Source organism: Saimiri boliviensis, chromosome 5 (assembly GCF_048565385.1).
Source record: "Saimiri boliviensis isolate mSaiBol1 chromosome 5, mSaiBol1.pri, whole genome shotgun sequence".
Classification (NCBI taxonomy): Eukaryota; Metazoa; Chordata; class Mammalia; order Primates; family Cebidae; genus Saimiri; species Saimiri boliviensis.
Genome location: NC_133453.1, coordinates 79,917,590 through 79,941,737, shown reverse-complemented (window position 1 = coordinate 79,941,737; position 24,148 = coordinate 79,917,590). Strand labels below are relative to the sequence as shown.

Below are 24,148 nucleotides of genomic sequence, written 5' to 3'. Positions count from 1 at the left end.
ACGCAACCTATCAACCTGTAAATTACACAATCCTATAAAACAGGAGAAAAATTAAGCAAAAAATTTACTCTTGGGAAAATTTCTCCATAAAGTTTACATGACGTCACTGGGCCCCCTGATCATTTCCTAAACTTTGAGCCTTATCCAGACACAGTTTTTGCCTTCCTAATGCTCCTTTCCTTTCCTCAAAAATAAAAAAGAGCGACTTGGGAATAAAATTGCCCAAGATGGCGAAACGCTTGTTGTTTAGAGGGCAGGAAAAAAAATGGAGGATATTGTAATATACACAAAGGGATAAATTTCAACAACTCGGCCAAGGACTGCAGCTGCTTCCCTCTTTATAAGGAAGCAACAGACAAAAGATAAATACAGAGGGAGAAAGAAAAGAAAAGAAAATCTCCCAAACAACAGGGCCAGCTCTGACTCTTCAAACACTTCCTTCCCTTTCCCAAATCCCAATTCTGGGGTTCCTGAAACTACTTAAAGGGGAGGGAGCCGCGAAAGGCAACCCGGGTGGGTGGAGGGGCTGGGGGGAGGGGTAGCGACAAGAAGATTAAGAGGGAAGCAGAGGAGTTGGGAGCCGGCAGTCGTTCCCGGGGAAGAACTGCTAAAAGATGAGACCAAGGCACAGACCTTACTGTATGAGAAGCAATGCTTCTCAAACCTTCTGCGTCCTGACATAGACCTTCCCAGGTATCCAGGTCTTTCCCAATCCCATCTGCCCCACCCCCACCCCCGCTCCTCTTCAGTAAACTCAGAGCCTCCAGCTACACAGAGAAGAGCTAGAGGCCCAAGCCGGGGAGTGGGGGTGGCAGACGCAGCTCCACAGTCCGAGAGGGAAGAGGGGGCGGAGGCAAAAAAGGGCAGCAAGAGGCGGACGGGGGTGGGGGGAGTGATCCAGAAACTACCCCGGCCAGGAGTGGGGGGCAGCGGATATCCCGGGGTAGAAACGGCGATCGCAACGCTGACAGAGGTGGTTTTTTAAGAAGCAAAACTGTTGAGGGCGACCAGAGCGCTGGAAGACGAAGAGGAAGAGGAAGGAGACGCGAAGCCAGGGCGGCCGGCACAAAGGTGGCGGACTGGCGGCGGCAGCGCCTGCCCGGCCGGGATCATGGCCCACGGCCCTACTCCAGCGAAGTCCCGCACCGGCTTCCAGAAATAAACTTTACGTTCTCCTGAGGCCGCACCCCCCCACCTCCCACTCAGGACCGCACACCTTCGCGTCCTCCTCCCCCAAACTCCACTCGGGACCCCGAGAACCACCCCAGCCTTCCGGCCACCACAACAAAGAGCCGCAGCAACCGGCGAGGGTAAACAGCGGCGAAGGGCGAGAGGGCGGCCGGGCGAGCGCCTCCACGCAGCAACTCCGGAGTCCCCCGCTCGCCCGAGCGCAGTTTCTCCGCTGCTGTTCCCACTGGCTTTGTAACACTGGGAATTTTCATCCTTACCCGCACCCCTCACGCCCGAGGATTTTAAACTCACCTTTACTTTCGAACTGAGAGTTGCGGTGAATGGAATTTTTGCCTTTTCCCCAGATGGTTGAAGGTTAAGATTTTTGGAAACCCCACCACCTCCTTATTTCTATTATTATTTCTGCAAGAAAAGTATAAAGAGAGTTGTAGTGGAGGTGAGATTTGTGATCAGGAAAGCCCTCGACTCCCTCCTTCTCCGTCTTCCGCCTCTCTCTCTCTGATTAGTTCCTATCCAGCAGCAGATTGAAGCAGGAGATGATTCTTCTCAAGGTTTGTTCAGCAGCTTCACTTCTAGGCGAAGGCTTCATGAACCAAGTGACGTCAACCAACAAGGCTTCTCTCTCTCTCCTCTCTCTAACAATGAAAGTTGCTGTTAACAAGGGAAAAAAAAGAGAGAGAATTGTTTATACCATTTCAGTTCCAATAATAAATGACCTATCAGCTCCTAAAGGAGCCAAGGGAGGGGGTTGCTTCTTCCTTCCAAGAATACTGTAGCTTTGAGTTTGCACGGTTCCTTGTCCCAAGAAAAAGTTAAGAAACTTAAAATGTTTTGTTTTGCTTTTAAAGAAGACAGGACAGAAAACAGGATTTAAAACTTAGTTTTTAAAAAACAAAAACTAGAGAGTAGGGAGCATAGGTCAACCATCTCCACCTAAACTTTTTTTGTTCCTAAACTCAGAATTCTACAAATCAACTAAATTAATATGCCGAGATTTTGCGGATGTTAAAACTCAAAAAGCAGGATGCAAGATGGTCCCGGGGTAAAATTCTACTGCCTTTCCATGGATAAGTTAAACTGGCTGTAATGTTTATGCACTGAGTTAAAATTTAAATAAAAGATGTTAAAGTAGTAAATCGTTTTAAAGTTATATGCACACACTGTAAAAGGTAATCTCGATAGTTTTTTTTTTCCAGTTTCTGAGACTTTAGAAAAAAGCATAGCAAATTGTAGCCACTAAACACTTTTTAAAAATCAAGCTATAAGACTGGTAGCCCTTTGCTCCTTTAAACTACACATGCAGTTATATGCTGTATGTCTACCCCCAGAATCTCTTACAACTTTGTTTTTACCTTCCATTCCCCAATCCCAATTCCCAAATCTTGCAACCAGTCAAGTTAAAGATAAAATATGCCCCATTCCCTCCTGCACCCCATCCTCTAGATTCCTAAAAACAATTTTTTTGTAAAAAAAAAAAAAACAAACCTTAATCTTGATAACACTTTATAAGCCAAGAAGATACGTATTTTTTTTTAGAAGTTCGTTAAGTACCGTTTTTTCCCTCCAGAACACAAGAAAATCTCAAAGTTAATATAATTAAAAATTGCATAATCTGATTTTCAGGATGAAGAGTAAGTAAAAATTAAGCTATCGGAGAATAATTTGATCATCTGTGTATATTTTATACATACATATGTGGATAAATGTATCTTAAAAGATGCTATTGTTTTATGTTTCCTCTTCAGCCACTGGCTGTGATTTTAATTGTGCTGGAGGATCTTCATTAGTATTAACACATGGGGAGATTTCACAAAGCTGCTTCATTAGGGAAAAAAAAAAAAAAGCTTGGCAGACTAGGTCTTTTTGCATGCACTGAGAATGTCAGCCTTACCTCGGTCATTTGTAACATAATAAGTGCAAGTACAATGATTGCAATGCAGGAGCACTGGGGGAAGGGCAGAAATACTGCCTGTCTAATAGGGATATCTGAAAAGAAGGCTGCTCATTACATAGTAAAATGTATGCTAAAAATTAGTGAATATGATGTCTCAGGAGACTGATGCTAAATAAATTAATGTGCTGATATGTTTTTAATTATTATTTTTGTAGTAGTTTATTTCATTCTCAGGATTCACATTGAGCAGCAAAGCTGTGCTAGCACTTATTGATTTTTTTTTCCCTGCCACATTCCCAGAATACAGATTTTAATCATTTCACTACACCACACTCAGTAATTTCATTAAAAACTGGAATCTTCCATCCCCAGAAAAGCATTTAATTTCAATGACATACAGTTTCTCTTTTACCAGCAAACTGTCTCTACAGTAAAAACTGGCCTAAGGTTCAAATGCATAATTTAATCCTGAGTTTTTCCATGCTCTGCCTTCCTTTCAAGCTATAATTTGAGTAACTACCTAATAACTGTAATAAGGACAATAATTTCCTTATAATATATTATTAACTCATATTTAATTAACTCGGAGGCCAAGTTCTGTATATGTATGACGGGGTCAACAGTTCTGTAATCTCAAAATTTACTAATAATGTTGAGAAGAAAAATATAGATTAAAATGTAGGTATGGATGCTAGTATCTAAGATTTCTATCCCAAGTCACATACAAAAAAGTTCATGCATTGTTCTACAATAGCGGTCATTACTCAAATAAATAATATTTTTAAGTATGTGGAACTAAAAAATGGAATTCACTGATATTTCTATGCATAAAGTATTGAATATTAATATTTTAACAATCTATTTCTGACACTTTAATCATTAGCATACTGTTGAAAATAATTTTGAAAAGATAAGGAAAAAGTGCTAGATTCAAGTTATCTTGATTTTCATAAAGAATTCTCCTAAAATATACTTTGCTTGAAATAAAGCGGCACACTGTAACTTGAATAATTAAGAATATATCCTTTGCTTAGATATTTCAAACAATATACTGCAAAGCATGGTTCAATTTTTGGTTCCAAATATATTTTGAAATACTGGGATTGTAGATAGCACATTGGTTTCTCAAACAATGGTTTCATAAGGATATATAATTTACATTGCCTGGATTTTAGAAAAGAAACCTGTGAAAAAAATAAAGTAATAAAATTCATTAATTTAAATTGTGGAAATGTGTCTAATCAACAGAAAAAAACAATATATGTAATGGAAGTTACTAACTACTATATAAAAACTCATATTCCCCTGAGGAATTTTAGAATCATAATTCAAAAATTTTTATAAGAATATGTATATATAATTTCAAGCTGGAGCCATATACATCCCAAAATTGTCTTTTACTTGATTGTACAAGGAAGTAACTTATAACCAAATAAATCTTACCATCATCAAAAGGTTGGAAAAAAGGAGAAAAGAGGTGACAGTGAAAACCTTGATTTTAATGTATTTTTAAAACATTTTAAAATACATTTTTATTATGAAGGGCTCTAAATAGTTCAGGAAATATTTGTGACATTGTCAATGGTGAAGTTATATGAAAATAATTAACAAAATAGTTGGTAAATGAAAAACTCACAGATACCTCAAATTCATAAAATGAATTTCTCTATTTCAGTGAAACTCGATGATAAAGGCTTTAATTTATATTAAAATATATGTTCAAAATTATTGAATGTTATTTGGTAACTCAGATATACTATTCAGTTTAGTCAGTACTTTCAAACTGATTCTTCCTAAGAAAAAAATGATGTCCTAGAAATTTTAAACTGATTACTCTATTTGATACCGTCTTACTAAGAAGTTGTTGTTAAAGTGTTTTTAAAATATGATTCCTTCCCTTTTTTCATGTTATCATACTTCATCATTTCAGAGATTATAATATACAGTTGAGGGGGAAATTTTCAGAGAAAATAGTTGCTATAGTTATAAAATAATTTAATTCCAATCAGCACTTAGTCTTCTACCCAATATCATCATCTATATTAGTACTTCATCATGTACATAATTGTGAAAGAATTTAATGATCAAGCAGATCTTTTCCAATGTTAGTGATAATTAACTCTGAAATTCTATACCTATTTATCCATCCCACAGGCTAATTATGCCACCAATATGGACTAAATTGTTGCACTTTCTTCTATAAAGAAGCATCTGTTTTTAGGGCAAAGACAGAACTTCTTAAATAGGTAGATACAGAGATAGAGTTGGATAACTATCTAATTTACTACTATGGGTATTGTACATGGTTCTTCAAAGAGTAAGGAATTGCCATGTACAGAGAACAAAGCCTAGGAAGGCTGACTACAAAGAAAAACAAAGGAGAGATCTCAACAGTATAACAAGCTGGCCACTGTCATATCTTGTTTCTGTTTCAATCACTACAGACTGATGAAACTTTGTTTTCAATCATTGAACAAACATTTGAGTGCTTGCTCTATGCTATACTATGCTAGAGGCTGGAAAAACATGAAAAGCTCACATTCTGGTTGATGTAGAAAGTGTGAAATTCCTGGGAGATTAGAGACTCATATAAATCATATTATAAAGATACAAATAATAAAGTTTTGTGAGAATAAAGAGGATGAGGCAACTGATTCTCACTGGGAGACTAAAAAAGTCTTTATCAAAGAGATGCCATTTGAACTGCATGTCAAACACTGAGAGCTTACAAGGCAAAGAAGTTCTGGGTAGGAGATGGTCTTCTAAGTGAAAGAAACAATAAGTATAAATATGCAAAGATACTAGATCTGGTATCCATCTGCTAATGAGAAATTCTTTATAGCAGGAATATGCAGTATGAGGAAGGACAGAGATAAAGGGATGATAGGGATGTCATGACCAAGATGAAGGCTGAGACCTGAGAGTAAAAGGCCTAAGTGCCATGGTAAGGTGGTTGAATTTATCCTAAGAGCCAACAAAGGCTAGTGAAAAAGTGGCATGATCAACCTTGTTTTGAGGGAACAATAACTGTATAGGCAGTACAAATGACAGACTGCAGTATGAAGAGATTGCTTAACAGTCTGTGAGAACTCTAAATGGGCTTCTGATAAACAACCCTGATTAAGAACATAGCTGTAAGCACAAATTTGTTATAAAATTCAGTTAGAAAAAGGAATAAGAAAAACAGAAAATCTTGAAAAAGAGATTTTGCTGGGGGGGAGGGGACAATCATAACAGATATTAAAACATTATAAAACCTTTGTAATTTAATAGTTGGCACTGGCACATGAATAAAGAACCAATAAAACATAATAACAAAATGAGAAATTGACCCAAGCACATACGGAAATTTAGTATAAATAAAAGCTGTATCTCAAAGCAGTGAGGAAGAGATGGACTTTTTAATAATTGGGGTTCAAGGCCATACATGGTAGCTCATGCCTATAATACCAGCACTTTGGGAGGCCAAGGTGGGAGGAATGTTTGAGGACAGAAGTTTGAGACCAGCCTAGGCAACATAGCTAGATCCAGTCTCTACAAAAAAATTTAAAATTAGCTAGGCATGGTGGTGCATGCCTGTAGTCCTAGCTACCAGGGAGTCTGCAGCAGAAGGGTCGCTTGAGCCCAAGAGGTCAAGGCTGAAGTAAGTCATGATAGCGTCATTACACTCCAGCCTGGGCAACAGAGTGAGCACTATCTCAAAAAAAAAAGGACAAAAGCAAAAATGGTGTTCAAATAACTGGATATTTATTTATAAGGAAAAGGATAAATTTTGATCTGTTCCATAAATAAAACTGAGAAAGATCAGATATTTAAACATGAAAAATTTAATCTATAAGAATACTAGAAAAAATTATGGAACAATTCCTCAATAATTAGAGAGTAAATTAGAGAGTAAAGAAAATTTTCCTAGCAATGGTCAAAACCAGATGCAATGAATGGAAATATTGGCAAATCTTAACTATACAGTTTTTCTATAGCCAAAACAAAAACACCACGAGCAAACTGTAAAGCCTATCCAAAAAACAGAAAAGAAAAAGACTAACAACCTGATAACAAAATGACTAGAGATTAGCAGACATTTTCGAGAAAAAGAAATGGGGCTGGGCACAGTGGCTCAGGCCTGCAATGCCAGCATTTTGAGAGATTTAGGCAGGCAGATGAATTGGAGACCAGCCTAGGCAACATGGTGAGACTTTGTCTCTACAAAAAATACAAAAATAGTGGGGCATGGTGGTGTGCCCCTGTAGTCCCAGCTACTTGAAGACTGGGAGGTCCAGGCTGCAGTAAGCCATGATTAAACCACTGCACTCCAGCCAGGGTGGTAGAGCAAGAACCTGCTTTAAAAAAAAAAAAAAAAGAAGAAGAAGAAGAAGAAAGGAAGAGAGAAAGAGGAAAGGAAAGGAAAAAGGAAAGAAAAGAAAGGAAGGAAAGAAGGAAGTAAGGAAGAAAGGAAAGAAAAAGGAAAAAAAAAAAGGAAGGGAAAGAAAAAGGAAAGAAAGCGAAATGGGTGTGGTTAGAGCAAAACAGCTGGGTGTAGTGGTATACACCTCTAGTCGCAGGTACTTGGGAGGTTAAGACAAGATGACTTGAGCTCAGGTGTTTGAAGTTGTAGTGCACTATAATTAACCACTGCATTACAGCCTGGGCAACATGCAAAACTCTGTCTCAAAAACAAAACACAGAAAAAAATAAAAGAAGCGTCTCTTAAATAAAAAGATTCATAACCTTGCTCAAAGTAAGAGAAATGCACATTAAGAATCACTGAGATACTATTTTTCATGTCAGATTCACAAAAATCCAAGTTTTACAAAACAGTCTGTTAGTGAGTGAGGCTCCTGTAGAAAAAAAGGGCAGTTTTTTGTTTCTTTCTTTCTTTATTCTTTTTGGAGCAAAAAATGGAAAAACCACAACAAAGGAGAATTTGGCAGTATGTAACAAAGTTACATATGTGTTTATTTTATTTCATTTTTGCTAGCAAATCTCACTTCTGAGAATCTGACCAACATTGACAAAAATATGAAAATAGGCATGTATATAGGAAGTTATTCATTGAAACACTGCTATAGTAAAAGCCTGGAAATAATCCAAATATCTGTCATAGTGAAATAGTTGAATTAATTATGGTAAATCCACACAGCGGAGTACTATACAATTTTTAAAAAGGTATGAGGGACATATATAGTATGAAGTACTTTACAGTCAATTCCAGTATTTATTGTTAAGTGAAGAAGCAAGTAGGAGAAAAAACATGTAGCATAGTATGCCACCATTCATCTAGATATTTACCTATTTTTTAATTGAAAGGATAAATGAAAACCTTCCAAAAAAAAACATGGTTACCTAAAAGGAGGAAGGGAGCAGAGTAGTAAAAATAGGAACAGTACAGTATGTGAGTATCTCATAAAACCTGTATTGTAGATGTGAATTTTGAGCCATATAAAGTCATTTACATTATTATAAAACAGAAACAAAGTTAAAAAGCAGGCCAGGTGCATTGGCTTGCATCCGTAATCCCAGTGCTTTGGGAGGCCACAGCAGGAGGACTGCTTGAGCCCAGGAGTTCAAGGCTGCAGTGGCCTATGATCATGCCACTAAACTCCAGCCTGGGCAACAGAGTGAGACTATGTCTCAAAAAAACCAAAACGCTGAAATACAATCCCATAAAAGTGAAAACCAAATAAATAAATGAACTTAATTATATATGAAGTTGGTGGCATAACCATACAGAGAATTATTCCAAGTGACTTTAAAACACAACAACTAAAAACACACTAATTTAACAGTATATAGTATTCAAAGCAACAAGACAAAACAGCAACTGAAATTATCACTAACTATATTCTTATGCTATTATTGGTGGTGTTATTGTAACACTGTTGCAAGCACAGTCTGAGAAAAAGCAAATGGCCAGGCCCAGTGGCTCACATCTGCAATCCCAAGATTTTGAGAGGCCCAAGTAGGAGAACTGCTTGAGCCCAGGAGTGAGTTAGAGACCAGGCTGGGCAACATGGCAAAACCCCAACTTTACAAAAAATTTTTAAAATTAGCCAGGCATGGTGGACACACCCATAGTCCCAGCTACTCAGGAGGCTGAAGTGGGAGGATTGCTTGAGCACAGGAGGTCAAAACTACAGTGAGCCAAAATTGTGCCACCGCACTCATGCCTGGGCAACAGGACAAGACCCTGTCAAAAAATAAGTAAATAAATAAAAAGAAAAAAATGAATACATTGGTGTTTTTGGGAAATTAATTTTTTAATTACATAAAAACTCTTGTGATGCTGAATTTTAAAAATATATATTAGAGTGAACTCATTAGATATTTTATACTTAAAAATACATATTTCTTACTTACATACTGTAAATAACTAGAAACAAGGACCAGTGTATAGCAACCAGCACACATCCACAGTATACAGATTATGCTCTCTATATGCCATCTGCCCCTAAAAAGGATTCCATGAAGCAATGGCTGACTCCAAATTTGGGACAGGAAATATTCAAAAATGAGCTTAGAATACCCTGTCACACCAGTAAGCATGGAAATTATGAAAGATTATTGGTGTCATGTCAAAAGGACTTGGTGGCAAATTTGAAGAGTTCAATATGAGGTGGCTCCCATTGGCCAAAGATGAGACAATTTGAATGTTAACAATACATAGAAACTCTTAAAAATTTAGCAAGAAGTTGTTCACATCACTGATGAAAAAGTAAATTTCCAACATATACTTTTGTTGTTTAATGTTCCTCTTACTCATTTACTTAAACAAAAATATCAATTAACATGCATGTCAGAATTACATTTGCTCAACAATTGCAACCATAGATTGGCTACCGACTGATAAGACTACAGACGTAAGGGTTGGGTAAAAATCAACTATAGCATTCTGTGAGAATCAACTGGCTATATGAATTTTATAAGACAGTAGTGGATATTTTATTATTATTTATAAGTTGTGGCTGGACACAGTGGCTCATGCCTGTAATCCCAGCACTTTGGGAAGCCAAGGCAGGCAGATTACCTTAGGTCAGGAGTTCGAGGCCAGCCTGGCCAGCATGGTGAAACCCTGTCTCTACCAAAAGTACAAAAATTAGCTGGGCGTGGTTGTGCATGCCTGTAATCCCAGCTACTCAGGAGGCTAAGGCAGGAGAATCACTTGAACCTGGGAGGCAGAGGTTGCAGTGAGCCCAGATCGCACCACTGCACTCCAGCCTGGGTGATAAGAGTGAAACTCCATCTCAAAAATTAAAAAACAAAAATAAAAATAAATTGTATGATACAGCTGTTATATCAATGCAATTTATAAACTTAGATATGTACTTAGAAGTATGCATCTTCTTTTTTTTTTCTTTTTGAGATGGAGTTTCGCTCTTGTTACCCAGGCTGGAGTGCAATGGCGCCATCTCGGCTCACCGCAACCTCCGCCTCCTGGGTTCAGGCAATTCTCCTGCCTCAGCCTCCTGAGTAGTTGGGATTACAGGCATGCGCCACCATGCCCAGCTAATTTTTTGTGTTTTTAGTAGAGACGGGGTTTCACCATGTTGACCAGGACAGTCTCGATCTCTTGACCTCGTGATTCACCCGCCTCAGCCTCCCAAAGTGCTGGGATTACAGGCTTGAGCCATCGCGCCTGGCGCATCATTTTTATTTCCAGAAAGTCTTTTTACTTTTTTTTTTTTTTAGACAGGGTCTCATTCTCCCAGAAAGTCTCTTTCTAAAAGTGTTACCAGTACATGTCTGTTGAGGCAGAGCACAACTGCTAGCCCTTGAAGAATGCACAGTCCAACTGAGAGGCATTCACACCCCAAAATATCTGATACAATGTGATAACTACCTAATGGAAATATTCCAAGTAAAACTGAGTACATGATTTACTCAGTAAGGAGTGACTACTTTTTCTGGATGGAGACAGGGGAAGGAGAATACACATCCTGTGTATTAAAGTGTGTTAAAGAGGCCATCCAAAAGTGATTAAACCATCTTTGCATTATAAGCTGTCCTCACATAATATCTTCAGCATAAAATTCATACTAGTGTAGCCCTGAAGGACAGTTCCAAGTTATTCAGGGTACTACCATATGCCATTTGGGAAAGCTCCCTGAATCACTAAAATGGTCTTTTTTAGAACAATGAGGAAATGTTTTTATCTCACATCCAATTTCAAAAATTCCTCGACAGCCAGTATGTTTCTGGTTGGAAAGCAGAGTTTTTATATTTACTGTCTATTTATTTTCACTGTATTATCTTTTTTTTAGACAGAGTCTCACTCTATCACCCAGGCTGGAGTGCAGTGGCACAGTCTTGGCTCACTGCAACTCTGCTTCCCAGGTTCAAGCAATTCTCATGCCTCAGACTCCCGAGTAGCTGGAATTACAGGCATGTACCATTAAACGTCCAGCTAATTTTTGTATATTTAGTAGAGATGATGTTTTGCCATGTTGACCAAGCTGGTCTTGAACTCCTGACCTCAGGTGATCCACCCAAACCTTGGCATCCCAAGGTGCTGGGATTATAGGTGTGAGCCAGTGTGTCCAGCCATATTTTCACTCTATTCCAAAAAATATATATACAGGACCAAAAGTCAATAATGAGAGCAATTTTCACAACTATCTTTAATAAGAGAATCATGATCGGAGTTCACATTTATGACAATTATGTTCTAGGAATTGCACAGTATGAGATCCCAATTCAAAACAAAACCAAACAAATATAAAAAACATAAAGTGGGTTGTGGGAGGCAGAGCAAGATGGCAGAATAGAAGCCTACTCTGCTCAACTCCCAAATGGAACACCAAATTTAAATAACTACCTGTACACAGAAAATCACCATCACAAAAACCAAAAATAAGGTGAGCAATCACAGTAAATTGTTTTAACTTCATATTCCTGAAAGAAGAATTGAGGAGGGCAGGAGAGATGGTCTTAAATAGCCACAACCACCCCTCCCAAATCTCTGACTATAGTTGTGAGGCTTGGAGAGAAACTCTTACCACTGTAGAGAGGGAGAATGCACCACCTGGGAGACTACACTGAACTCAGTGATGCCTTGTTGTAGTGGAGAATAAAGCTGTGCTGGGCTCAGACGGCACCTGTGCACAGAGGGGGCATCGGAACCAGAACTAGACAGAGGGAAATCACCCATCGTGGTGGTCAGCACTTGAGTTTCAAAGCAAGCCTCACCATGGTGGGCTGAAGGGCTCTGGGGTCCTAGGTAAACTTGAAAGATAGTGTAGAACACAAGGATGGAATTTCCTAGGCAAATCCTAATGCTAGGCTGGGCTTAGAGCCAGTGGACTATGGTGGCATGTGACCTATGAAGATACTAGTTGGGGTGGCTATAGGAGTGCTTATACCATCCCTCTCCCAACCTTGGGCAGTCCAGCTTGTAGCAACGAAAGTGACCTCCCTCCTTTTGCTTAAGGAGAGCGAAGAGTAATAAAGAGAACTTGGTCTTGCATCTTGGAAACCAGCTTAATCACAGTAGGATAGGACACTGGGCGGAGTTGTGAGGCCCCCATTCCAGGCACTAGCTTCTAGATGACATTTCTAGATTACCCTGGGCCAAAAGGGAATCCAGTACTTTCAGAGGGAAGGACCCAGTCCTGGCAAGATTCATTACCTGCTGACTAAAGAGTTCCTGAACAAGCAGCAACACCCAGGGAATACACAGTAGGCCTCAGGCTCTGATATACTGGCTTCAGGTGGGACCCAGCCCATTCCCAGCTGTGGTGACTATGATGAAAGACTACTTCTGTTTGAGAAAAGTAGAGGAAAAAGTAAAGGGGACTTTGTCTTGCACCTTAGGTATCAGCTTGTACACAGTATGTTGTACACAGAGCAACAAGCAGGCTCTACAGGTCCCTATGTCTAGGCCTAGGCTCTTGGCCAGAATTTCTGGACCTGCTCTGGGCCAGAGGGGAGCCCATTGTCCTGAGGCTAAGTCCCCAGCCTGGCAGCATTCACTACAAGCTGATAAAAGAGCCCTTGGGCTTGACCTGAACATCAGCAGTGGCCTGGCAGAACCCACCATGGACTGGTGGTGGTGCTGGCCACAAGGAGAAGCTCCTCTGCCTGTGAAAAGAAGAGGAAACAATGTGAAAGCCTCTGTATTGTGGTTTGAGTGCTAGCTTAGCCACAGTAAAATAAAACATCATGTAAATTGCTAAGGCTTTTCATTTTTATTTTTTTCAAGACAGGGTCTCCCTGAGTCACCCAGGCTGGAGTGCAATGGCACAATCACAGCTCACTGCAGCCTCAACTTCCCAAGCTCAAGCAATCCTCCCACCTCAGCCTCTCAAGTAACTGGGACTACAGGTACATACCACCATGCCCAAGTAATTTTTTAAAAAATTTTCTGTAGAGACAGGGTTTCGCCATGTTGCCTACACTTGTCTTGAACTTGTGAGCTCAAGCAATCCATCAACCTTAGCCTCCCAAATTGTTAGGATTACAGGTGTGAGCCACCATACCTGGCTGTAAATTGCTAAAGTTTTTTACTCCAATCCCTGGCTCCCAGATGGCATCTCTGGATATGCCAGAGGCCTGAGGGAACTTGCCACCCTACAGGAAAGGTCCTTGGGCAAGGCCCAGTGCTGTGCTGGCTTCAGGTCTGACCTACTGCATTAACAGTGGTGGTGGCTACAGGGGAGGTGGCTACAGGGGTGGTTGCATCACCACACTCCCATTTCCAGGTGACTCAGCATACAGAGAGAGAGACTCTGTTTGTTTGGAAGAAAGTAAGAAAAAAGAATAAGAGTCTCTGCCTGGTAATCCAGAGAATTCTTCTGGATCTTATCCAAAACCACCAAGGTGATACCTCAGGCATGAATCCACAAAAACCACAGTATTATTGGATGTGGGGCCCAAGTCCCTCTGAATACCTAGAAAGACTTCTCAAGAACAACAGGCACAAACAAGCCCAGACTGTGATGACTACAATAAATACCTAATTCTTCAATGTCCAGACAATGACGAACATCTATAAGCATCAACACCATCCGGGAAAACATGACCTCCCCAAATGAACTAAATAAGACACTAGGGAACAAACTTGGAGAAAAAGAGATATATGACCTTTTAGACAAAGAATTCAAAATAGCTGTTGTGAGGAAACTTAAAAGAATTCAAGGTAAAACAGAGAAGGCATTCAGAATTCTATCAGATAAGTTTAACAAATAGATTGAAATAATTTTTAAAAATCAAGCAGAAATTCTAGAGTCGAAAATGCAACTGACATGCTGAAGATTGTATCAGAATTTAATAGCAGACTTGATTAAGCAGAAACAAATTTAGTAAGCTCAAAGACGAGCTATTTAAAAATACAAAGTCAGAGGAGACAAAAGAAAAAAAATGTTTTAAAAATGAGGCATACCTACAAGATCTAGAAAATAGCATCAAAAGGGCAAATCTAATAGTTATTGGCCTTAAAGAGGAGGTAGAGAAAGAGATAGGGGTAGAAACTTTATTCAAAGGGGTACAAAGAAATTACCAAATTTAAAGACATCAACATTCAAGTACAAGAAAGTTATAGAACACTAAGTAGATTTACCCCAAAAAAGACTATCTCAAGAAATTTAGTAATCAAACCCCCAAAGGTCAAGAATAAAGAAAATATTCTAAAAGCAGCAAGATAAAAGAAACAAACAGCACACAATGAAGCTCCAATATGTCTGACAGCAGACTTTTCAGTGGAAACTTACAGGGCAGGAGAGAGTAGAATAACATATTTAAAGTGCTGGGGGAAAAAAAACAAAAAACAAAAGCACACAAAAGCAAAAAAACACTTTTACCCTAGCATACTATATTCAGCAAAAATATTCTTCAAAGCATGAAGGACAAATAAAGATGGTCCTAGACAAATGAAAGCTGAGGATTTCATCAAGACCAGACCTGTCCTACAAGAAATCTTAAAGGGAGTTCTTCAATCTAAAAGAAAAGGACATTGGTAAGCAAGAAGAAAGCATCTGAAGTTAAAAAACACTGGTAATGGTAAGCACATTAAAAAAACCCAGAATAATGTAACACTGTAATTATGGTGTATAAATTACTCTTACGTAGAAAGACTAAATGATAAACCAATCAAAAATAATAACTACAAGAACTTTTCTTTTTTTTTTTTTTTTTGAGACAGAGCCTTGCTTTGTCCCCAGGTGCAGGCTGGGGTACAGTGGCGTGATCTCTGCTCACTGCAACCTCCACCTCCAAGGTTCAAGCAATTCTCCTGCCTCAGCCTCCTGAGTAGCTGGGACTACAGGCGCACACCACCACGCCCAGCTAATTTTTGTATTTTTAGTAGAGATGGGGTTTCACCATGTTGGCCAGGATGGTCTCGATCTCCTGACCTTGTGATCCGCCCACCTCGGCCTCCCCATGTGCTGAGATTACAGGCGTGAGCCACCACACCCGGCCAACTACAAGAACTTTTCTAGACATAGACAGTTACAATCAAACATAAAGAGAAACCACAAAAAGTTAAAAAGCAGGGAGATGAACTTAAAGTATATTGTTTTTATTAGTTTTCTCTTTCATATTTGTTTGTTTATGCAAGCAGTGTTGTCATCAATTTAAAATAGTAAGTTATACGGTAGTATTTGCAAGCTTCATAGTACCCTCAAATCAAAAAACATAAAATGGATGCACAACAAAATAAAAAGCAAGAAATTAAATCATACCACTAGAAAAAAATCAAATGAACTAAGAGAAAGACAGGTAGGAAGGAAAGAAGGAGGAGAAGATAACAAAACAAATAAACAACTAGAAAAAAGTAGCAAAGTGGCAGGAGTAAGTCCCTACTTAATAATAAATGTAAATAAACTAAACTCTCCAATCAAAAGACAGAGTAGCTGAATAGATTTTTTTTAAAAAGACCCAGTGATTTGTTGCCTATAGGAACACACTTCACATAGACAGAAAATAAAGGAATTGGAAAAAAACATTCATTTGGTGCCAATGGAAACCAGAAAAGCAGGAATAACTATATTGACGTAGACAAAAGAGATTTCAAAACGAAAACCATAAGAGATACAGAAGTTCATTACATAATGAAAAAGGTCCTATGGTATATCCTTGAGAATGATTCATGTCTCGAGGAGAAGAATGTTTGTTAGGTCACAAAACAAATCTTAAAACATTTTTTAAAAACCCTGAAATAATATCAAATATATTCTCTAACCACACGGAATAAAACCATAACTCAATAACAAGAGTAATTTTGGAAATTATACAAACACATGAAGATTAAACAATATGCTCTTGAATGGCCAGTGTGTCAATGAAGAAATTAAGAAGGAAATTGAAAGCTTTCTTGAAACAAATAATGGAAACAACATATCAAAACCTATGGAATACAGTGAAGGGAGTAGTAAGAGAAATTTAAGGTACCTGCTTCAAAAAGAAGAAAAACTTCAAATAAATAATCTAATGATGCATCTTAAAGAACTGAAAAGGCTCAGCACCATAAGACACGATGAAAAAAAAGAAAAAAAAAGAACTAGAAACGCAATAGAAAATCAACTCCAAGATTAGTAGAAGAAAAGAAATAATAAAGCTCAGAAAATAAATAAATAGAAATGAAGAAAATACAAAAGATTAGCAAAACAAAAACATTGTCTTTTGAAAAAATAAACAAAATCAACAAACCCTTAGAAGAATTTTAAAAAAATAAACAAATAAATAAAATCAGAGATGAAAAAGGAGACATTACAACTGATGCTTCAGAAATTCAAAGGATCATTAGTGACTACCAAGAGCAATTATATGCCAATAAATTGGAAAATCTGGAAGAAATGATTTATAGCCACATAGTCTTCCACAATGGCTCTAATTTACACTCAACCTAACAGTGTAAAAGCATTCCTTTTTCTCCACAACCTGGTCAGCATCTGTTATTTTTTGACTTTTTAATAATAGCCAGTCTGACTGGTGTTAAATGGTATCTCATTGTGGTTTTGATTTGCATTTGTCTAATTATCTGTGATGTTAAGACTTTTTTTTCCACATGATTATTGGGCACATGTATGTCTTTTTTTGAAAATTGTTGTTCATGCCCTTTGCTCATTTTTTATTGGTTTTTTTTTCCTCGTAAATTTGTTTAAGTTCCTTATAGACACTGCATATTAGACCTTTGTCAGATGCATAGTTTGCAAAAATGTTCTCTCATTCTGTAAGCAGTCTGCTTACTCTTTTGATAGTTGCTTTTGCTATGCAGAAGCTCTTCAGTTTAATTAGGTTCCATTTGTCAATTTTTGCTTTTGTTGCAACTGCTTTTGGAGTTTTCCCCACGAAATCTTCTTCATTTGTGCCTATCTCCTGAATAGTATTGCCTAGGTTATTTTCCAGAGTTTTTATAATTTTAGGTTTTACATTTAATTCTTTAATCCATCTTGAGATGATTTTTCTATACGGTGTAAGGAAGGGGTCCAGTTTCAATCTTCTGCATATGGCTAGCCAGTTATCCCAGCATTGTTCTTATTTTGAAATTATGAACTTACCTAAGTTAGTTATCTCTCAAATATAATATTATATTCATATTTTTCCCTTTTTCTCCCCTGCTCACAAGGTAAATTCAGTATCACAGTGATTTTTCTGCACATTTAGGTACATATTGACTCTAATATAGACATAAATAATTCTATCAGCAAAGTATTAATCTACTTAGAATCTTTCCTTGTATCATTCAACTCCCTTTTATCAATTCTGAAATTTTTCTATTTTAGTTTGCATTTTCAGCTCAAGTTCTATTAAAAACAAGCTTACTCTTTAACTTTATAGCAGCAATTGAAAATGTGGATTTTCTTCTACTTAATTTTCAGTGTTATACACGCTGAATTTTGACGAGAATGTTGCTTTCTCTTGTTCTACAGTATGTGTTTTATAGATTGATCATTTTCTAGGCCAGAGTACAATGGCATGATCTCAGCTCACTGCAGCCTCTGCCTCCTGGGTGCAAGCCATTCTCCTGTCTCAGCCTCCCGAGTAGCTCAGATTACATGTGCCAGCCACCACACCTGGCTGATTTTCGTATTTTTAGTACAGATGGTGTTTCATCATGCTGGCCAGCCTGGTCTCAAACTGCTGGCCTTAAGTGACCCACCAACCTCGACCTCCCAAAGTGCCGGGATTACAGGTATGAGCCACTGTGCCCTGCCAAAACATCTTAATAATTAATGGGGGAAATGACAACTGTTCTGTGACTTTTACTAATTTTTGGCAAAACATGGAAAACTTCCCTAATGTAGAAATAATTTATAGAAAAATAGAAAAAGATTACAACTAAGATTTATTTCATATGAAATAATTCAGAACATTAAAAACAGTGAGAATTAAAATGTTTTACCTTTGTTAAGAACCCTATCAAGAGTAGGATGAACAGTGCTTCCCTTCTTCTCCTATAAATTAACGTAGAGAATATTCACCTCTTCAATGCCTCAGTGAATTTCATACTCCTTTGCAAGTATGGATCACATTCCATCATTTTATTCTTTGTTTTCAATATCCATCTCATGACTTATTTTGAAACTTTTTTGTTGTATGACTTTCCTTATGACATATTACTACTTTTCCTCACAATCACTTTCTTCATTTATGTTGATAGCCTCACCAATATTAAGTTCCTGACTTAATATCTAGAATCCTTTGAACAATAGCAATATCAGCATTTTCATAATCAGCTATTTCTTCTATAACTCAATTTATGATAGATTTGAATGTCACTAACAGGATTATCACATTTTACTTTTCTGCTTCACTTTCATCTTTGCAAGTGTATTTATCTGCTTGGGTTGCCACAACAAAATACAATAGATTGGGTGGTTTAAACCACAAAATTATTTTCTTATAATTCTGAAAGCTGGTTAAGTTCAAAATCAAGGTAATGGTAAGATTGGTTTCATTCTGAGGCCTCTTCTCTTAGCTTCTATGCAGCCACTATCTTGCTCTTTCCTAACATGGCAGAGAAGGAAAGTGAGCTCTCTAACAACTCTCCTTATAAAAACACTAATCCCATCAAATCAAGCTTCGTCCTTACAATCTCACTTACCCTTACAGGCCCCGTTTCCAAAAACAGCTGCATTGGAGTTTACGGCTTCAACATATGAATTTTCAGGGGATCTAAATATTCAGCCCATAACATTCCCTTCTTGGTCCCCCATAATTAATATCCTTTTCATATGCAAAATATATGCCTTAAAAGTCTCAACTTGGCTAGTGTGGTAGCTCACACCTGTAATCCCAGCATTTTGGGAGTCTGAGATGGGTGGATCACCTGAGGTCAGGAGTTGGAGACCAGCCTGGCCAACATGGCGAAAATTCGTCTCTACTAAAATTAAAATAGCCGGATGTGGTGGTGAGCACCTGTAATACCAGCTACTCAGGAGGCTGAGGCAGGAGAATCACTTGAACTCTAGATGAAGAGATTGCAGTAAGCAGAGATCACGCCAATACACTCCAGCCTGGGCAACAAAAGTGAAACTCCATCTTAAGAAAAAAAAAAAAAAAACACTTAACTTATTCAAGCATCAACTCAAACATCTAAAGGCCAAGTCTCATTTAAATATTATCTAATCTGGGTGTAGTGGCTCTCAGATGTATTACTAGCTACACAGGAGGCTGAGATAGGAGGATCTCTTGAGCCCAGGAGGTACAGGCTGCAGTTAGCTATGATTATGCCACCACACTCCAGCCTGGGTGACAGAGCAAGACACCATCTCTAGTAAATGAATAAATAAACATAATTTAAATCAGATATGAGTGAGACTCAAGGTACTATTCATCATGAGGAAAAATTCTTCTCCAGCTATGAACTTGTAAAACCAGTTAAGTTATATGCTTCAAAAATACAACGGTGGGCTATGCATAGGATAGACATTGCCATTCCAAAAGGGAGAAGTAGGGAAGGAGAATATGATGGCAGGTCCCCAGCAACTCTAAAACCTAGTAAGAAGAACTTTACTTGATCTTAAAGCTGGAGATAAGTGTGCATGGCTTGATATCCCACCTTCCAGGCCTACTGGGATGGCAATATCATACCAACAGCTGTTTGGTCTGATCCTGCATGCATCTGCAGCTCTCTGAAGCCAAATAGGAAACTGTCTTACACTTTAGTCTAGTTCTGGCAGTGGCAGCACTCATGACTTCTGAATTACCTTTGGTGTTATTCTTCCCTTTCCTTGAGAATAGTGCACATTTGCAGCTGAACAATTCTATGCTTCTGCCTGGTAGAATTCAAGAAGTCTGAAAGCCTTCTTTCATTCTGTCCTGTCTTTCTCTGTCCTCAGTTCAGACTGGCAGTGTCTTTGCTGTTATAATTGCATTTCTGTTCCTACCTTCTGCTGAGATTCCTGAATACATCCATGAGGTCCACTCACGATTTCTTTATCAAGTGGTTCTTCAGCCATATAATGCTTCATGTTCTCTTCAGAGAACATTTTGTACTTTCTTTCTCATTTTGTACAATATGGCTAGGCTAAGAATTTTCCCAGTCTCCATGTTCTGGTAACTTTTTCCTTAATAATTCCTTCTTCATTTCTTGCCTCTCATATACAGTAAGAAGGATCTATGCTGCATTTTTAATACTTGGCTTTAAAAATCACCTCTGGGCTAGGCACAGTGGCTCAATGTGTAATCCTAGCATTTTGAGAGCCTGAGGCAGGTAGACTGCTTGAACCCAGGATTTCAAGACCAGTCTGGGCAACACAGTGAAACCTTATCTCTACAAACAATAAAATTAGCCGGACATGGTGGTGTGTGCCTATAGTCCTAGCTACTCAGGAGGCTGAGGTGTGAGGATCACTTAAGCCTGCAAGGTAAAGATTACAGTGAGCTGTGATTGTGCCAGTGTACTCCAAGCTGGGTGACAGAGAAAGTCCTGTCTCTAAAAAATGTTTTCTGTTTTGTTTTTAAATCACCTCTGTTAAATACCGAATTTCATTGCTTAGAATAACAGTCCCTAACCTTTTTGGCATCAGACATTGGTTTAGTGGAAGATAATTTTTCCACAGACAGGGCGAGGTGGGAGGGTGCAATGGTTTCAGGATAAAACTGTTCCACCTCATATCATCAGGCATTAGTTACGTTCTCATAAGGAGTATGCAACCTAGATCCCTTCCATTCACAGTTCACAACAGGGTTCACACTCCTCTGAGGATCTAATGTCACTGCTGATCTGACAGGAAATGGAGCTTGGGTGGTAATGCTCACTCAACTGCCGCATACCTCCTGCTTGTGTGGCCCAGTTCCTAATAGGCCATGGACTGATACAAGTCTGCAGCCCAGGGGTTGGGACTCCTGGCTTAAAAGTTCTACTTACTGAAAATACTAGAAGACAATTCAAATAAGATTTTACCCCTTTATAACAAGAACTGCCACCTGTTCCTCTTTTATACCTGAGAACTTGCCAGAATGACTTTTAACATACATATTTCTACCATTCTAACATTCTGTTCTTGATTATCTATGTGTTCTCTTGAAGATGGATGCTTTCTCTCCTGCTCTGCTGTTTTCCTTTTGAGCCCTCACCACAATCACATTGAACATATATACTTCTAGGATATATCTCAAAACTTCCAGCCTCTACACTTAGCCAGTCCCAAAGCTGCTTCCATATTGTAGGTATTTGTTACAGGAGAGCCCCACATCATGGATCCAAAAGCTATATTAGGATTCTCCGGAGAAACAAAACCAAAAGGATGTATGTATAAAGATATTTATTATAAGGGATAAGCTCATACAATTATGCAGTAGTTGTAAGACCTGCAGTCAGCAAATTGGAAACTCAGGAGAGTCAATGGTTTAAGTCTGAAAGCTGGCAGACTCAAGACCCAAGAAGAGCCAATGTTTCAATTCAAGTATGAAGGCAAAAAAAGACCAGTTTCCCAGCTCAACAGTTAGGCAGAAAGTGTTTCCTCTTACTCACAGTAGGGTCAATATTTTTGTTCTATTCAGGCCTTCAACTGATTCACATCTACATTAGGGAGAACAATCTCCTTTACTCAATCTACTGATTCAAATGTGTATTTCATATAAAAACACTCTCAGAGACATACTCAGAATAATGACTGACCAAATACCTGAACACCCTATGGCCCAGATTAATTGATACGTAAAATTAACCATCACAGTCAACCAATTCCCTTGATTTTATTCATTTTGGTAAACTGTCATATAGATTTATTGCTGGGAGACAAGAAGACAACACAACTACATGCTTTGCTGTCTGTGCATGAATTGAATTAACAATCACCAATAAAATAAAAAGTCACCACCAGACTTTGAAAATGTAATATTACTGGTCACTGATCATGCTATGCATTTGTTATTTGTAATGATTTGTGGACTGAAGAGCTAGCAGCAAATATTTTACTTTAAACAATTATTCATAATAAATATTCTGTGGTAAATTTAAAGGTTTTTAGGGGATGGATGAGATTTAACTGACATATGCTGAGTGAAATTTGTGCATACTGGAACCATGCAAAGTGAGAACTTATTGTAATTTGCATACAACAAATTGCACATATTTAAAATGCATAATTAGACCATTTTGTCACATGTATATACTTGTGGAAACCTTAACATAGTAAACATTATGAATATATCGTTTACCTCCAGTTTCCTCTTGCCCTCTCCCACTTTTTATTTATTTTTATTTATGGAGACAGAGTCATGCTCTGTCATCCAGGCTGGAGTGCAGTGGCATGATCTTGGCTCACTGTAACTTCAACTCCCAGGTTCAAGAGATTCTCCTGCCTCAGTCTCCCGAGTAGCTGGGTTTACAGGCACATGTAACTATGCCTGGCAAATTTTTCTATTTTTAGTAGAGACGGGGTTTCACCATGTTTCTTAGGCTGGTCTCGAACTCCTGACCTCAAGCAATCTGCCTGCCTCAGCCTCCCAAAGTGCTAGGATTACAGGCATGAGTCACTGAGTTCAGCCTCTCTTGCCCCTCTTGCTCCTTTATAATGCTTCCTTCCACTCTTTCATGTTACCCAACTCTATGTACTCCATGTAATGACTGATTTTCTTTCAATCACAATAGATTATTTTGCATTTCTTGGAAGTTCACATAAATAAGATCATATACTATGTATTCTTTTTTGCCTGGCTTCTTCCATTCAGTATAATTATTTTCAGATTCATCCATTGTTTGTATATTTAAATTGTTCTTTCTCTTATTGCTAAATTGTATTTCATTATACAGATAACAGGTTTTATTTCCCTACTCTTCAGTTGATTAATATTTAGATTTTTTTCTTACATTTTAGCTACTATAAGTCATCCTGCTATGAACATTTATGTAAGAAATTTTATGCAGACTTATGTCATCACATTTTCTGGGTATATACCAAGGAGTGGAATGGCTGGATCATATGGTAGATATACATTTAATTTTTTTTAAAAACTGCCAAATTGTTTACCAAAGAGGCTATAACACTTTACATACCCACCAACAGTGAATAAGTATTCCACATATTCCACATTCCTAGCCAAAATGAAGGGGTAGTCTGTTTTTAAAATTTTAGTCATTATAATAGGGTGTGTAGTGTTATCTGATTGAGGTGTTAATTTTCATTTCTCTAATTACTAATGATGTTGAGCATTTTTATATGCTTATTTGCCATCCTTTTATCTTTTTTGGTAAAATGTCTGTTCAATTCATGCCCATTTAAAAAACTGCGTTGTGTTTTCTTATTATTGAGTTTTGAGAGTTCTTTATATGTTTTGGATAAAAGGCCTATACAGCTCACCATAGTGTAGAAATCAGTGGGAGCCCTGAGCTTGTTTTCCTGCAACTAGATGGTTCCATCTCGTGGTGATGGGAGACACTGACAGATCATCAGGCATTAGATTCTCATAAGGAATGCACAGCCTAGATCCCTCACATGCACAGTTCACAATAGGGTTTGTGCTTCTATGAGAATCTAATGCCGCCACTGATCTGACAGGAGGCAGAGCACAGGTGGTAATATAAGTGTTGGGGAGTCACTGTAAATACAGATGAAGCTTCACTTGCTGCCACTGACCTCCTGCTGTGTGGCCCAGTTCCTACCAGGCCCAGGCCACAGA

The 24,148-nt window shown here is 38.2% G+C and overlaps 1 protein-coding gene across 25 annotated transcripts in view; it reads right to left on the bottom strand.

Moving 5' to 3' along the window:
* BAZ2B (bromodomain adjacent to zinc finger domain 2B) overlaps positions 1-24,148 on the bottom strand; it is a 423,693-nt gene that overhangs the window by 327,458 nt on the left and 72,087 nt on the right. For all 25 annotated transcript variants that reach the window (XM_074399602.1, XM_074399607.1, XM_074399604.1 and 22 more), the window contains exon 4: positions 1,483-1,842. The gene's annotated coding sequence lies outside the window, so the exon portion shown is untranslated. The remainder of the gene's footprint in view (positions 1-1,482; positions 1,843-24,148) is intronic.